The 18,265-nt window shown below is 27.0% G+C and overlaps 4 long non-coding RNA genes across 13 annotated transcripts; all 4 read left to right on the top strand.

Moving 5' to 3' along the window:
• Window positions 1–130: 130 nt before the first annotated feature.
• Window positions 131–3,356, top strand: LOC132931235 (uncharacterized). 3 transcript variants are annotated; one of them, XR_009662373.1, is made up of 5 exons: window positions 131–262; window positions 1,587–1,717; window positions 2,025–2,193; window positions 2,520–2,620; window positions 3,126–3,356. It is a non-coding gene; the product is annotated as an uncharacterized LOC132931235 (long non-coding RNA). The 3 variants fall into 3 exon arrangements; XR_009662371.1 differs by having other exon boundaries at window positions 1,587–1,730; XR_009662372.1 differs by lacking the exon at window positions 131–262 and adding an exon at window positions 1,330–1,521 and having other exon boundaries at window positions 1,587–1,730.
• A 350-nt stretch (window positions 3,357–3,706) lies between these two features.
• On the top strand, window positions 3,707–6,934 carry LOC132931238 (uncharacterized). Of its 3 annotated transcripts, none has more exons than XR_009662377.1 (5): window positions 3,707–3,838; window positions 5,165–5,295; window positions 5,603–5,771; window positions 6,098–6,198; window positions 6,704–6,934. It is a non-coding gene; the product is annotated as an uncharacterized LOC132931238 (long non-coding RNA). The 3 variants fall into 3 exon arrangements; XR_009662375.1 differs by having other exon boundaries at window positions 5,165–5,308; XR_009662376.1 differs by lacking the exon at window positions 3,707–3,838 and adding an exon at window positions 4,917–5,099 and having other exon boundaries at window positions 5,165–5,308.
• A 350-nt stretch (window positions 6,935–7,284) lies between these two features.
• Window positions 7,285–10,513, top strand: LOC132931232 (uncharacterized). Of its 3 annotated transcripts, none has more exons than XR_009662365.1 (5): window positions 7,285–7,416; window positions 8,743–8,873; window positions 9,182–9,350; window positions 9,677–9,777; window positions 10,283–10,513. It is a non-coding gene; the product is annotated as an uncharacterized LOC132931232 (long non-coding RNA). The 3 variants fall into 3 exon arrangements; XR_009662363.1 differs by having other exon boundaries at window positions 8,743–8,886; XR_009662364.1 differs by lacking the exon at window positions 7,285–7,416 and adding an exon at window positions 8,486–8,677 and having other exon boundaries at window positions 8,743–8,886.
• A 350-nt stretch (window positions 10,514–10,863) lies between these two features.
• LOC132931234 (uncharacterized) lies at window positions 10,864–14,034 on the top strand. Of its 4 annotated transcripts, none has more exons than XR_009662368.1 (5): window positions 10,864–10,995; window positions 12,322–12,465; window positions 12,760–12,928; window positions 13,255–13,355; window positions 13,861–14,034. It is a non-coding gene; the product is annotated as an uncharacterized LOC132931234 (long non-coding RNA). The 4 variants fall into 4 exon arrangements; XR_009662369.1 differs by lacking the exon at window positions 10,864–10,995 and adding an exon at window positions 12,062–12,256; XR_009662370.1 differs by lacking the exon at window positions 10,864–10,995 and having other exon boundaries at window positions 12,071–12,452.
• The last annotated feature ends 4,231 nt before the right edge of the window (window positions 14,035–18,265 follow it).

The raw sequence follows: 18,265 nt of genomic DNA, 5'->3' as shown, positions 1-18,265 counted from the left end.
CCCCATTTTAAACTGCTTATAAAACACTGAAAATTATTAAATGTATGCACCGACAGAGGGCGGTAGTGGGGACGACGTCGGTCGGCCGATGCCCGATCGCCTCAGAGTAAAACTAGTTGGTTGTGTGCCGTTCACCGGACGGCCTTTTAACATAACTGATGGTTGTTTTTACTTAGCTATTGGGTGTAGTTGTTGTTCATTTAATAAAGATTTTTGATATTATAAACGAATTGTTCATATTTTATGCCCGAAGTTAACACAAGTAAGTGTCTTGATTAAGAAAATGATTCTAATTTATCATTTTTAACTTGCACATGTTTCATTTAATCTGATATTTTTACTTCATAAAAACTATAAAATATGATTTTATAAGTTAATTTTGACGAATAATACAAATTAATATTTTTAGATTCTGAACGGAGTGACGAATGTATTGATTTTACAATGATGTTTGTATTATTTTTGTGTCCGTCATCACTTTTTGGAGTAGTAATAATGCTTCGTTTTTGACTTCAGCCCCTCTTTGAAAAGACAAAATCGATTTTTTGATTTTGCTGTAAGTCAAAAACGAATCATTGTAAATACTTGAAATTTTCAACAAACGTTTATATTAGCGTTATCTATTTGCGATTAAATTTTCAAAATATTTTGACATTTTTTAAGCTACTTATAGATAATTGAAACTTATCGTAGTAAAAAATAAATCAAAAATCGTTAGTCACAATTTTTGTTTATAAGCATTTAAAGTTCAAATGTTTAGAAAATATATCAAAATCACGAAAATTTGCAAAGAATTTTGAAGTTGAAAATCCATAAGATCTTTGTGATTTATACTTAAGGTTCAAAAATAAAAATAGTAGGTTATCCATAAGTTTTCCTTCAAGTAACCGTAAAAAAATAAATCCATTGTCAATATAGAAAACATTTTATGTGCGTATGAAATATAATTTTTTACGAAATCGCGTAAAATAACGATATATTACAATTTAAATATAGGTAATAATATAATATATCCAACTAATTATAATTGACTGACAAATCATCTCCGTTCAGAATCGTTTTTCGTATACAATGCTACCCGTCGTTGCATTCAAATTTAACACATCCATTATAGTGACCAGTGACCTACTCTCCATCACTACTATACAGCGGAGCGATACCCACTTTTTTCATATTGAAAAGGAGCAAATTTTCAGTTGTACAAATGTATTCTTTAGTCACACTTATAATAGGTACATTTATATTCTACAAAACATTCTGGTATGTTTGTAGGTACTATCCTTTATGGCTTATCATAATTATTATTTCTTATCGTCTGTTATATATTATGTCTATATTTCATATCATTTTGCAGTTTTACATTCGTATTTGTATTTGAGTTTCAACTGTAAATTGTTTTCAAGAATTTTGTAATAAAAATGAAGTTTGTCTGTTAGTTTATGTTTTGATTGTTTCCATTTCAAAATTATTCAGTGTTGTCCACGTACAAGTTGTTATATAAAAATTGTTGTCCTCCTTACGGTGTCTAGTAGCGACATTTTATCCTCCAACCATTATACATATTTAACTTACTATTTTTTTTTTAGATGGCAGTACAGCAGATCATTCGATACATGCTGAGACAAGAATTCACATTTCTACCACTATGCTAAATATCAATATGCTACGTTGAAAATTGTACTAGACGGTACTGCTAATAATAATGGTTTTGTGCAACGTGCGTGTAATGGGTATTGAATTTAATTGATATTAAATTAATAGTAGTGTAACAAAAAGTCAGTGTCACGAAACCCTGACCATTAGATTATAAGCAAATGATTCTAATTTTCCATAATTGACATTCAAATATTACATTTAATATGATACTTCATACACACAATAAAAAATGATTTTATATCATAATTTTGATATGATAATTTAAACAAATATTACAAAGTCATACTTTAAACTGCTTGTAAAACACTGTATTCTCGAGTTATTCTCCAAACACTATACATATTTAACTTACTACTTTTTTTTTTTAGATGGCAGTACAGCAGATCATTCAATACACGCTGAGACATGAATTCACATTTCTACCACTATGCTAAATATCAATATGCTACGTTGCAAATTGTACTGACATTGTATTGACATTCAAATATTACATTTAAGATGATACTTCATACACACAATAAAACATGATTTTACATGGTAATTTTAACAAATATTACAAAGTCATATTTTTAACTGCTTATAAAACACTCAATTCACATGTTAGTGTCTAGAAACCTCGACTACTAGATTATGACAATGATTCTTATTGTATAATGTATACAAGTATTACAAACTCTTATTATTTTAATATTGAAATACAGCAATTTTATGTTAATGTACAAGTGTATTCTTTACTTATATTTTGTTTTACATTAAAACTCAACAAGACATTCTGGTAGATTTGTACTATCTCTTTTGTTGCTAAGCATTATAATTATTTCTTTAAACATTATACATATTTAACTGACTACTTTGTGTTTTAGATGGCAGTACAGCAGATCACTCGAGGCATGCTGAGACATGAATTAACATTTCTATCACTTTGGAAAGTTACAACATCTTCCGTTGAAAATTGGAATAGAAGGTACTGCTAATATTAATGGTTTCATGCAACGTGCGTGTAATGGGTATTGAATGTAATCGATATTCAATTAATAGTAGTGTTACAAAAAGTTAGTGTCATAAAACCCTAACCATTATATTAAGTAAATGGTTCTTATTTACCATTATTAACTTCCATATATTTCATTTAGGCTCATACTTGATAATAAACACTATAAAACGTGCTTATATATCATAATTTTGACTCATATTACAAATTCATATTTTTAGCTGCTCATAAAAATCTCAATTATCAAGTCAGTGTCATGAAACCTAGACAATTAGATTAAGTAAATGATTCTTATTTACCATTACTAACATCCATATTTGTCATTTAAGCTGATACTTCATAAACACTATAAAACATGTTTTTTATATGATAATATTGACTAATATTACAAATTCATACTTTGAACTGCCTGTAAAACACTGTATTCTCAAGCTATTCTCCAACCGTTATACATTATTAACTTATTACATTTTTTCAGATGGCAGTATATCAGATCAATCGAGGCACGCTGAGACACGAATTCACATTTCTACCACCAAGGAAAGTATCAACATACTATGTTGAAAATGGACTAGAAGATACTGATAATAATATTGGATTTATGCAATGTGCGTGCAATGGTTATTGAATATAATTGATACTAAATTAATAGCTGTGAAACAATTGAGATTTGTTAAATATCTGAATAAAATAATAGTAAACAACTTTAGCTTGTATTGTTTATTCTTAAAATTTACCTATGCTATAAATATATTTTATTTTTACTATATTTAAATGATCATTATAAAACACTCAGATATTAAGTCAATGTTTAGAAGCTTGAACAATGGTTTAAGATATTTTGCCATTATTATCTTTCACGTGTTTCATTTAACCTGGTATTTTGAATACACTATAATACATGTTTTTATATGATAATTTTGACAAATTCCCATTTTAAACTGCTTATAAAACACTGAAAATTATTAAATGTATGCACCGACAGAGGGCGGTAGTGGGGACGACGTCGGTCGGCCGATGCCCGATCGCCACAGAGTAAAACTAGTCGGTTGTGTGCCGTTCACCGGACGGCCTTTTAACATAACTGATGGTTGTTTTTACTTAGCTATTGGGTGTAGTTGTTGTTCATTTAATAAAGATTTTTGATATTATAAACGAATTGTTCATATTTTATGCCCGAAGTTAACACAAGTAAGTGTCTTGATTAAGAAAATGATTCTAATTTATCATTTTTAACTTGCACATGTTTCATTTAATCTGATATTTTTACTTCATAAAAACTATAAAATATGATTTTATAAGTTAATTTTGACGAATAATACAAATTAATATTTTTAGATTCTGAACGGAGTGACGAATGTATTGATTTTACAATGATGTTTGTATTATTTTTGTGTCCGTCATCACTTTTTGGAGTAGTAATAATGCTTCGTTTTTGACTTCAGCCCCTCTTTGAAAAGACAAAATCGATTTTTTGATTTTGCTGTAAGTCAAAAACGAATCATTGTAAATACTTGAAATTTTCAACAAACGTTTATATATTAGCGTTATCTATTTGCGATTAAATTTTCAAAATATTTTGACATTTTTTAAGCTACTTATAGATAATTGAAACTTATCGTAGTAAAAAATAAATCAAAAATCGTTAGTCACAATTTTTGTTTATAAGCATTTAAAGTTCAAATGTTTAGAAAATATATCAAAATCACGAAAATTTGCAAAGAATTTTGAAGTTGAAAATCCATAAGATCTTTGTGATTTATACTTAAGGTTCAAAAATAAAAATAGTAGGTTATCCATAAGTTTTCCTTCAAGTAACCGTAAAAAAATAAATCCATTGTCAATATAGAAAACATTTTATGTGCGTATGAAATATAATTTTTTACGAAATCGCGTAAAATAACGATATATTACAATTTAAATATAGGTAATAATATAATATATCCAACTAATTATAATTTACTGACAAATCATCTCCGTTCAGAATCGTTTTTCGTATACAATGCTACCCGTCGTTGCATTCAAATTTAACACATCCATTATAGTGACCAGTGACCTACTCTCCATCACTACTATACAGCGGAGCGATACCCACTTTTTTCATATTGAAAAGGAGCAAATTTTCAGTTGTACAAATGTATTCTTTAGTCACACTTATAATAGGTACATTTATATTCTACAAAACATTCTGGTATGTTTGTAGGTACTATCCTTTATGGCTTATCATAATTATTATTTCTTATCGTCTGTTATATATTATGTCTATATTTCATATCATTTTGCAGTTTTACATTCGTATTTGTATTTGAGTTTCAACTGTAAATTGTTTTCAAGAATTTTGTAATAAAAATGAAGTTTGTCTGTTAGTTTATGTTTTGATTGTTTCCATTTCAAAATTATTCAGTGTTGTCCACGTACAAGTTGTTATATAAAAATTGTTGTCCTCCTTACGGTGTCTAGTAGCGACATTTTATCCTCCAACCATTATACATATTTAACTTACTATTTTTTTTTTAGATGGCAGTACAGCAGATCATTCGATACATGCTGAGACAAGAATTCACATTTCTACCACTATGCTAAATATCAATATGCTACGTTGAAAATTGTACTAGACGGTACTGCTAATAATAATGGTTTTGTGCAACGTGCGTGTAATGGGTATTGAATTTAATTGATATTAAATTAATAGTAGTGTAACAAAAAGTCAGTGTCACGAAACCCTGACCATTAGATTATAAGCAAATGATTCTAATTTTCCATAATTGACATTCAAATATTACATTTAATATGATACTTCATACACACAATAAAAAATGATTTTATATCATAATTTTGATATGATAATTTAAACAAATATTACAAAGTCATACTTTAAACTGCTTGTAAAACACTGTATTCTCGAGTTATTCTCCAAACACTATACATATTTAACTTACTACTTTTTTTTTTTAGATGGCAGTACAGCAGATCATTCAATACACGCTGAGACATGAATTCACATTTCTACCACTATGCTAAATATCAATATGCTACGTTGCAAATTGTACTGACATTGTATTGACATTCAAATATTACATTTAAGATGATACTTCATACACACAATAAAACATGATTTTACATGGTAATTTTAACAAATATTACAAAGTCATATTTTTAACTGCTTATAAAACACTCAATTCACATGTTAGTGTCTAGAAACCTCGACTACTAGATTATGACAATGATTCTTATTGTATAATGTATACAAGTATTACAAACTCTTATTATTTTAATATTGAAATACAGCAATTTTATGTTAATGTACAAGTGTATTCTTTACTTATATTTTGTTTTACATTAAAACTCAACAAGACATTCTGGTAGATTTGTACTATCTCTTTTGTTGCTAAGCATTATAATTATTTCTTTAAACATTATACATATTTAACTGACTACTTTGTGTTTTAGATGGCAGTACAGCAGATCACTCGAGGCATGCTGAGACATGAATTAACATTTCTATCACTTTGGAAAGTTACAACATCTTCCGTTGAAAATTGGAATAGAAGGTACTGCTAATATTAATGGTTTCATGCAACGTGCGTGTAATGGGTATTGAATGTAATCGATATTCAATTAATAGTAGTGTTACAAAAAGTTAGTGTCATAAAACCCTAACCATTATATTAAGTAAATGGTTCTTATTTACCATTATTAACTTCCATATATTTCATTTAGGCTCATACTTGATAATAAACACTATAAAACGTGCTTATATATCATAATTTTGACTCATATTACAAATTCATATTTTTAGCTGCTCATAAAAATCTCAATTATCAAGTCAGTGTCATGAAACCTAGACAATTAGATTAAGTAAATGATTCTTATTTACCATTACTAACATCCATATTTGTCATTTAAGCTGATACTTCATAAACACTATAAAACATGTTTTTTATATGATAATATTGACTAATATTACAAATTCATACTTTGAACTGCCTGTAAAACACTGTATTCTCAAGCTATTCTCCAACCGTTATACATTATTAACTTATTACATTTTTTCAGATGGCAGTATATCAGATCAATCGAGGCACGCTGAGACACGAATTCACATTTCTACCACCAAGGAAAGTATCAACATACTATGTTGAAAATGGACTAGAAGATACTGATAATAATATTGGATTTATGCAATGTGCGTGCAATGGTTATTGAATATAATTGATACTAAATTAATAGCTGTGAAACAATTGAGATTTGTTAAATATCTGAATAAAATAATAGTAAACAACTTTAGCTTGTATTGTTTATTCTTAAAATTTACCTATGCTATAAATATATTTTATTTTTACTATATTTAAATGATCATTATAAAACACTCAGATATTAAGTCAATGTTTAGAAGCTTGAACAATGGTTTAAGATATTTTGCCATTATTATCTTTCACGTGTTTCATTTAACCTGGTATTTTGAATACACTATAATACATGTTTTTATATGATAATTTTGACAAATTCCCATTTTAAACTGCTTATAAAACACTGAAAATTATTAAATGTATGCACCGACAGTGGGCGGTAGTGGGGACGACGTCGGTCGGCCGATGCCCGATCGCCACAGAGTAAAACTAGTCGGTTGTGTGCCGTTCACCGGACGGCCTTTTAACATAACTGATGGTTGTTTTTACTTAGCTATTGGGTGTAGTTGTTGTTCATTTAATAAAGATTTTTGATATTATAAACGAATTGTTCATATTTTATGCCCGAAGTTAACACAAGTAAGTGTCTTGATTAAGAAAATGATTCTAATTTATCATTTTTAACTTGCACATGTTTCATTTAATCTGATATTTTTACTTCATAAAAACTATAAAATATGATTTTATAAGTTAATTTTGACGAATAATACAAATTAATATTTTTAGATTCTGAACGGAGTGACGAATGTATTGATTTTACAATGATGTTTGTATTATTTTTGTGTCCGTCATCACTTTTTGGAGTAGTAATAATGCTTCGTTTTTGACTTCAGCCCCTCTTTGAAAAGACAAAATCGATTTTTTGATTTTGCTGTAAGTCAAAAACGAATCATTGTAAATACTTGAAATTTTCAACAAACGTTTATATATTAGCGTTATCTATTTGCGATTAAATTTTCAAAATATTTTGACATTTTTTAAGCTACTTATAGATAATTGAAACTTATCGTAGTAAAAAATAAATCAAAAATCGTTAGTCACAATTTTTGTTTATAAGCATTTAAAGTTCAAATGTTTAGAAAATATATCAAAATCACGAAAATTTGCAAAGAATTTTGAAGTTGAAAATCCATAAGATCTTTGTGATTTATACTTAAGGTTCAAAAATAAAAATAGTAGGTTATCCATAAGTTTTCCTTCAAGTAACCGTAAAAAAATAAATCCATTGTCAATATAGAAAACATTTTATGTGCGTATGAAATATAATTTTTTACGAAATCGCGTAAAATAACGATATATTACAATTTAAATATAGGTAATAATATAATATATCCAACTAATTATAATTGACTGACAAATCATCTCCGTTCAGAATCGTTTTTCGTATACAATGCTACCCGTCGTTGCATTCAAATTTAACACATCCATTATAGTGACCAGTGACCTACTCTCCATCACTACTATACAGCGGAGCGATACCCACTTTTTTCATATTGAAAAGGAGCAAATTTTCAGTTGTACAAATGTATTCTTTAGTCACACTTATAATAGGTACATTTATATTCTACAAAACATTCTGGTATGTTTGTAGGTACTATCCTTTATGGCTTATCATAATTATTATTTCTTATCGTCTGTTATATATTATGTCTATATTTCATATCATTTTGCAGTTTTACATTCGTATTTGTATTTGAGTTTCAACTGTAAATTGTTTTCAAGAATTTTGTAATAAAAATGAAGTTTGTCTGTTAGTTTATGTTTTGATTGTTTCCATTTCAAAATTATTCAGTGTTGTCCACGTACAAGTTGTTATATAAAAATTGTTGTCCTCCTTACGGTGTCTAGTAGCGACATTTTATCCTCCAACCATTATACATATTTAACTTACTATTTTTTTTTTAGATGGCAGTACAGCAGATCATTCGATACATGCTGAGACAAGAATTCACATTTCTACCACTATGCTAAATATCAATATGCTACGTTGAAAATTGTACTAGACGGTACTGCTAATAATAATGGTTTTGTGCAACGTGCGTGTAATGGGTATTGAATTTAATTGATATTAAATTAATAGTAGTGTAACAAAAAGTCAGTGTCACGAAACCCTGACCATTAGATTATAAGCAAATGATTCTAATTTTCCATAATTGACATTCAAATATTACATTTAATATGATACTTCATACACACAATAAAAAATGATTTTATATCATAATTTTGATATGATAATTTAAACAAATATTACAAAGTCATACTTTAAACTGCTTGTAAAACACTGTATTCTCGAGTTATTCTCCAAACACTATACATATTTAACTTACTACTTTTTTTTTTTTAGATGGCAGTACAGCAGATCATTCAATACACGCTGAGACATGAATTCACATTTCTACCACTATGCTAAATATCAATATGCTACGTTGCAAATTGTACTGACATTGTATTGACATTCAAATATTACATTTAAGATGATACTTCATACACACAATAAAACATGATTTTACATGGTAATTTTAACAAATATTACAAAGTCATATTTTTAACTGCTTATAAAACACTCAATTCACATGTTAGTGTCTAGAAACCTCGACTACTAGATTATGACAATGATTCTTATTGTATAATGTATACAAGTATTACAAACTCTTATTATTTTAATATTGAAATACAGCAATTTTATGTTAATGTACAAGTGTATTCTTTACTTATATTTTGTTTTACATTAAAACTCAACAAGACATTCTGGTAGATTTGTACTATCTCTTTTGTTGCTAAGCATTATAATTATTTCTTTAAACATTATACATATTTAACTGACTACTTTGTGTTTTAGATGGCAGTACAGCAGATCACTCGAGGCATGCTGAGACATGAATTAACATTTCTATCACTTTGGAAAGTTACAACATCTTCCGTTGAAAATTGGAATAGAAGGTACTGCTAATATTAATGGTTTCATGCAACGTGCGTGTAATGGGTATTGAATGTAATCGATATTCAATTAATAGTAGTGTTACAAAAAGTTAGTGTCATAAAACCCTAACCATTATATTAAGTAAATGGTTCTTATTTACCATTATTAACTTCCATATATTTCATTTAGGCTCATACTTGATAATAAACACTATAAAACGTGCTTATATATCATAATTTTGACTCATATTACAAATTCATATTTTTAGCTGCTCATAAAAATCTCAATTATCAAGTCAGTGTCATGAAACCTAGACAATTAGATTAAGTAAATGATTCTTATTTACCATTACTAACATCCATATTTGTCATTTAAGCTGATACTTCATAAACACTATAAAACATGTTTTTTATATGATAATATTGACTAATATTACAAATTCATACTTTGAACTGCCTGTAAAACACTGTATTCTCAAGCTATTCTCCAACCGTTATACATTATTAACTTATTACATTTTTTCAGATGGCAGTATATCAGATCAATCGAGGCACGCTGAGACACGAATTCACATTTCTACCACCAAGGAAAGTATCAACATACTATGTTGAAAATGGACTAGAAGATACTGATAATAATATTGGATTTATGCAATGTGCGTGCAATGGTTATTGAATATAATTGATACTAAATTAATAGCTGTGAAACAATTGAGATTTGTTAAATATCTGAATAAAATAATAGTAAACAACTTTAGCTTGTATTGTTTATTCTTAAAATTTACCTATGCTATAAATATATTTTATTTTTACTATATTTAAATGATCATTATAAAACACTCAGATATTAAGTCAATGTTTAGAAGCTTGAACAATGGTTTAAGATATTTTGCCATTATTATCTTTCACGTGTTTCATTTAACCTGGTATTTTGAATACACTATAATACATGTTTTTATATGATAATTTTGACAAATTCCCATTTTAAACTGCTTATAAAACACTGAAAATTATTAAATGTATGCACCGACAGTGGGCGGTAGTGGGGACGACGTCGGTCGGCCGATGCCCGATCGCCACAGAGTAAAACTAGTCGGTTGTGTGCCGTTCACCGGACGGCCTTTTAACATAACTGATGGTTGTTTTTACTTAGCTATTGGGTGTAGTTGTTGTTCATTTAATAAAGATTTTTGATATTATAAACGAATTGTTCATATTTTATGCCCGAAGTTAACACAAGTAAGTGTCTTGATTAAGAAAATGATTCTAATTTATCATTTTTAACTTGCACATGTTTCATTTAATCTGATATTTTTACTTCATAAAAACTATAAAATATGATTTTATAAGTTAATTTTGACGAATAATACAAATTAATATTTTTAGATTCTGAACGGAGTGACGAATGTATTGATTTTACAATGATGTTTGTATTATTTTTGTGTCCGTCATCACTTTTTGGAGTAGTAATAATGCTTCGTTTTTGACTTCAGCCCCTCTTTGAAAAGACAAAATCGATTTTTTGATTTTGCTGTAAGTCAAAAACGAATCATTGTAAATACTTGAAATTTTCAACAAACGTTTATATATTAGCGTTATCTATTTGCGATTAAATTTTCAAAATATTTTGACATTTTTTAAGCTACTTATAGATAATTGAAACTTATCGTAGTAAAAAATAAATCAAAAATCGTTAGTCACAATTTTTGTTTATAAGCATTTAAAGTTCAAATGTTTAGAAAATATATCAAAATCACGAAAATTTGCAAAGAATTTTGAAGTTGAAAATCCATAAGATCTTTGTGATTTATACTTAAGGTTCAAAAATAAAAATAGTAGGTTATCCATAAGTTTTCCTTCAAGTAACCGTAAAAAAATAAATCCATTGTCAATATAGAAAACATTTTATGTGCGTATGAAATATAATTTTTTACGAAATCGCGTAAAATAACGATATATTACAATTTAAATATAGGTAATAATATAATATATCCAACTAATTATAATTGACTGACAAATCATCTCCGTTCAGAATCGTTTTTCGTATACAATGCTACCCGTCGTTGCATTCAAATTTAACACATCCATTATAGTGACCAGTGACCTACTCTCCATCACTACTATACAGCGGAGCGATACCCACTTTTTTCATATTGAAAAGGAGCAAATTTTCAGTTGTACAAATGTATTCTTTAGTCACACTTATAATAGGTACATTTATATTCTACAAAACATTCTGGTATGTTTGTAGGTACTATCCTTTATGGCTTATCATAATTATTATTTCTTATCGTCTGTTATATATTATGTCTATATTTCATATCATTTTGCAGTTTTACATTCGTATTTGTATTTGAGTTTCAACTGTAAATTGTTTTCAAGAATTTTGTAATAAAAATGAAGTTTGTCTGTTAGTTTATGTTTTGATTGTTTCCATTTCAAAATTATTCAGTGTTGTCCACGTACAAGTTGTTATATAAAAATTGTTGTCCTCCTTACGGTGTCTAGTAGCGACATTTTATCCTCCAACCATTATACATATTTAACTTACTATTTTTTTTTTAGATGGCAGTACAGCAGATCATTCGATACATGCTGAGACAAGAATTCACATTTCTACCACTATGCTAAATATCAATATGCTACGTTGAAAATTGTACTAGACGGTACTGCTAATAATAATGGTTTTGTGCAACGTGCGTGTAATGGGTATTGAATTTAATTGATATTAAATTAATAGTAGTGTAACAAAAAGTCAGTGTCACGAAACCCTGACCATTAGATTATAAGCAAATGATTCTAATTTTCCATAATTGACATTCAAATATTACATTTAATATGATACTTCATACACACAATAAAAAATGATTTTATATCATAATTTTGATATGATAATTTAAACAAATATTACAAAGTCATACTTTAAACTGCTTGTAAAACACTGTATTCTCGAGTTATTCTCCAAACACTATACATATTTAACTTACTACTTTTTTTTTTTAGATGGCAGTACAGCAGATCATTCAATACACGCTGAGACATGAATTCACATTTCTACCACTATGCTAAATATCAATATGCTACGTTGCAAATTGTACTGACATTGTATTGACATTCAAATATTACATTTAAGATGATACTTCATACACACAATAAAACATGATTTTACATGGTAATTTTAACAAATATTACAAAGTCATATTTTTAACTGCTTATAAAACACTCAATTCACATGTTAGTGTCTAGAAACCTCGACTACTAGATTATGACAATGATTCTTATTGTATAATGTATACAAGTATTACAAACTCTTATTATTTTAATATTGAAATACAGCAATTTTATGTTAATGTACAAGTGTATTCTTTACTTATATTTTGTTTTACATTAAAACTCAACAAGACATTCTGGTAGATTTGTACTATCTCTTTTGTTGCTAAGCATTATAATTATTTCTTTAAACATTATACATATTTAACTGACTACTTTGTGTTTTAGATGGCAGTACAGCAGATCACTCGAGGCATGCTGAGACATGAATTAACATTTCTATCACTTTGGAAAGTTACAACATCTTCCGTTGAAAATTGGAATAGAAGGTACTGCTAATATTAATGGTTTCATGCAACGTGCGTGTAATGGGTATTGAATGTAATCGATATTCAATTAATAGTAGTGTTACAAAAAGTTAGTGTCATAAAACCCTAACCATTATATTAAGTAAATGGTTCTTATTTACCATTATTAACTTCCATATATTTCATTTAGGCTCATACTTGATAATAAACACTATAAAACGTGCTTATATATCATAATTTTGACTCATATTACAAATTCATATTTTTAGCTGCTCATAAAAATCTCAATTATCAAGTCAGTGTCATGAAACCTAGACAATTAGATTAAGTAAATGATTCTTATTTACCATTACTAACATCCATATTTGTCATTTAAGCTGATACTTCATAAACACTATAAAACATGTTTTTTATATGATAATATTGACTAATATTACAAATTCATACTTTGAACTGCCTGTAAAACACTGTATTCTCAAGCTATTCTCCAACCGTTATACATTATTAACTTATTACATTTTTTCAGATGGCAGTATATCAGATCAATCGAGGCACGCTGAGACACGAATTCACATTTCTACCACCAAGGAAAGTATCAACATACTATGTTGAAAATGGACTAGAAGATACTGATAATAATATTGGATTTATGCAATGTGCGTGCAATGGTTATTGAATATAATTGATACTAAATTAATAGCTGTGAAACATATGAGATTTGTTAAATATCTGAATAAAATAATAGTAAACAACTTTAGCTTGTATTGTTTATTCTTAAAATTTACCTATGCTATAAATATATTTTATTTTTACTATATTTAAATGATCATTATAAAACACTCAGATATTAAGTCAATGTTTAGAAGCTTGAACAATGGTTTAAGATATTTTGCCATTATCTTTCACGTGTTTCATTTAACCTGGTATTTTGAATACACTATAATACATGTTTTTATATGATAATTTTGACAAATTCCCATTTTAAACTGCTTATAAAACACTGAAAATTATTAAATGTATGCACCGACAGAGGGCGGTAGTGGGGACGACGTCGGTTGGCCGATGCCCGATCGCCACAGAGTAAAACTAGTCGGTTGTGTGCCGTTCACCGGACGGCCTTTTAACATAACTGATGGTTGTTTTTACTTAGCTATTGGGTGTAGTTGTTGTTCATTTAATAAAGATTTTTGTATTAAGAATAAAGTTGTTCAGATAGTTATTGTTTGATTGTTTCCGTTACTGACTTATTCAGTATTTTCCAAATACTAGTTATCATATAAAGATTTTCGTTCTAATTATGGTGTGTAGTAGTGACATTGTTTACTCCAACTATACGCATATATAACTGACTACAATATTTTCAGATTGCAATACAGCAGCCAATGAAAGCCATGGTGACACATGAATTCGCGATTCTATCAGTTTGGAAAATATAAACATCCTATGATGAAACTGGACTAGAAGATACTGATAATAATAATTGTTTTATTCAACGTACGTGTAGAGCTTATAATAGAATATAATTTATAGAAAATTAATTGTTATGTAACAAAATGTTAATGTCATGAAATCCTGACAATAGGACTAAGTAAATGATTCTTATTTACTATAATTAACTTTCATACAATTCATTTAACTTGATACTTCATAAACACTAAAAAACATGATTTTATATGATCATTTTGACGAATATCAAAAATTCATGTTTTAAACTGCTTATAAAGCACTGAGTTATCGAGTCATTCTGTAATTATTATATATATTTAACTGATTAAATTTTTTTAGATGGCAATACAGCAGATGACTCAAGGAATGCTGAGACATTTATTTGTATGCATACAACTTTGGGAAAGTATGAACATCCAATTTTGAAAATGAACTAACGAATACTGATTATAATGAATTTATGCAATTTACATGTAATGGTTATTAGGTATTGTTGATATAAAATTAATAGCAATGTATCTAAAAGTTACTCAAATGCTTCCCTGACCATAATATTAATTAAATTATTTAATTTATTATTATTAACTTGCATACATTTCATTTAAGCAGATACTTTATAAACACTATAAAACATGATTTTATATGATAATTTTGACGTATATTAAAAATTTATTTTTTGATCTGCTTATAAAACAAACAATTCTCAAGTTAATCTCTTGAAACCTGGACCACTATATTAAGAAAATGATTCTAATTTTTTATTATTAACTTGCATTCAATTCATTTAAGCAGATTTTTCATTAAAACTATAAAACATGATTAAATATGATAATTTTGACGAATATTAAATATTTATGTTTTGATCTTCTTATAAAACAAACAATTCTCAAGATAATCTCTTGAAACCTGGACCACTATATTAAGAAAATGATTCTAATTTTTTATTATTAACTTGCATACTTCTCATTTAAGCAAATACTTCATTAAAACTATAAAACATGATTTATATGATAATTTTGACGAATATTAAATATATATTTTTTGATCTGCTTATAAAACAAACAATTATCAAGTTAATCTCTTGAAACCTGGACCACTATATTAAGAAAATGATTCTAATTTATTATTATTAACTTGCATACATCTCGTTTAAGCAGATACTTCTTTAAAACTATAAAACATGATTTTATATGATAATTTTGACAAATATTAAATATTTATTTTTTGATCTGCTTATAAAACAAACAATTATCAAGTTAATCTCTTGAAACCTGGACCACTATATTAAGAAAATGATTCTTATTTTTTATTATTAACTTGCATACATTTCATTTAAGCAGATACTTTATAAACACTATAAAACATGATTTTATATGATAATTTTGACAAATATTAAATATTTATTTTTTGATCTGCTTATAAAACAAACAATTATCAAGTTAATCTCTTGAAACCTGGACCACTATATTAAGAAAATGATTCTAATTTATTATTATTAACTTGCATACATCTCATTTAAGCAGATACTTCATTAAAACTATAAAACATGATTTTATATGATAATTTTGACAAATATTAAATATTAATTTTTTGATCTGCTTATAAAACATTGAGTTATCGAGTCATTCTCCAATTATTATATTTATTTAACTGGATAAATTTTTTTAGATCCAAATACAGCAGATATTCAAGGGATGCTGAAACATTATTTGGTATTCAAACAACTCTGGAAAAGTATGAACATCAAATTTTGAAAATAAACTAACGAATACTGATTATAATGAATTTATGCAATTTACATGTAATGGTTATTGAATATAATTTATAGCATATTTATGTAGTGATACAATAGATATTTGTTAATACAGTGAATAAATGATTATTAAACACCTGAGAACTTTTAATTTTCATTCTTAAAATTTGTCTTAGCTATTAAAATCATATTATTTTTATTACATTTATATGATAATTTTGTTGAATATAACAAATTCATACATTTAACTGCTTATAAAATATTTTATTCTCAAGTACGTGTTTTGAAACCTTGACTGTTATATTATGAAAATTATTTCATTTTATCATTTATAACTTTCATATGTTTTGTTTAACCAGATATTATTACTTCATAAGAACTTTAACAAATTATTTTATATGTTAATTTTGACGAATTATACAATTTATATTTTTTTCATATTGAATAGAAGAAAATTTAAGTTATTGTTCGAGCGTATTATTTATTTTACATTCAAATTCAACAAAATAATTTGGTAGATTTGTACTATCTTTTATGGCTTATCATAATTATTATTTCTTATCATCTGTTATATGATTATATTTCATATCACTTTGCTGTTTTACAATGGTATTTGCATTTAAGTTTTAACTGAAAATTGTTTTTAAATATTTTGTATTAAGAATAAAGTTGTTCAGATAGTTATTGTTTGATTGTTTCCGTTACTGACTTATTCAGTATTTTCCAAATACTAGTTATCATATAAAGATTTTCGTTCTAATTATGGTGTGTAGTAGTGACATTGTTTACTCCAACTATACGCATATATAACTGACTACAATATTTTCAGATTGCAATACAGCAGACAATGAAAGCCATGGTGAGACATGAATTCGCGATTCTATCAGTTTGGAAAATATAAACATCCTATGATGAAACTGGACTAGAAGATACTGATAATAATAATTGTTTTATTCAACGTACGTGTAGAGCTTATAATAGAATATAATTTATAGAAAATTAATTGTTATGTAACAAAATGTTAATGTCATGAAATCCTGACAATAGGACTAAGTAAATGATTCTTATTTACTATAATTAACTTTCATACAATTCATTTAACTTGATACTTCATAAACACTAAAAAACATGATTTTATATGATCATTTTGACGAATATCAAAAATTCATGTTTTAAACTGCTTATAAAGCACTGAGTTATCGAGTCATTCTGTAATTATTATATATATTTAACTGATTAAATTTTTTTAGATGGCAATACAGCAGATGACTCAAGGAATGCTGAGACATTTATTTGTATGCATACAACTTTGGGAAAGTATGAACATCCAATTTTGAAAATGAACTAACGAATACTGATTATAATGAATTTATGCAATTTACATGTAATGGTTATTAGGTATTGTTGATATAAAATTAATAGCAATGTATCTAAAAGTTACTCAAATGCTTCCCTGACCATAATATTAATTAAATTATTTAATTTATTATTATTAACTTGCATACATTTCATTTAAGCAGATACTTTATAAACACTATAAAACATGATTTTATATGATAATTTTGACGTATATTAAAAATTTATTTTTTGATCTGCTTATAAAACAAACAATTCTCAAGTTAATCTCTTGAAACCTGGACCACTATATTAAGAAAATGATTCTAATTTTTTATTATTAACTTGCATTCAATTCATTTAAGCAGATTTTTCATTAAAACTATAAAACATGATT

This window comes from Rhopalosiphum padi, unplaced genomic scaffold (assembly GCF_020882245.1).
Source record: "Rhopalosiphum padi isolate XX-2018 unplaced genomic scaffold, ASM2088224v1 scaffold1, whole genome shotgun sequence".
In the NCBI taxonomy this organism is placed as follows: Eukaryota; Metazoa; Arthropoda; class Insecta; order Hemiptera; family Aphididae; genus Rhopalosiphum; species Rhopalosiphum padi.
The sequence above is the reverse complement of the archived record's forward strand: the minus strand, read 5'-3'. Positions and strand labels throughout refer to the sequence as shown.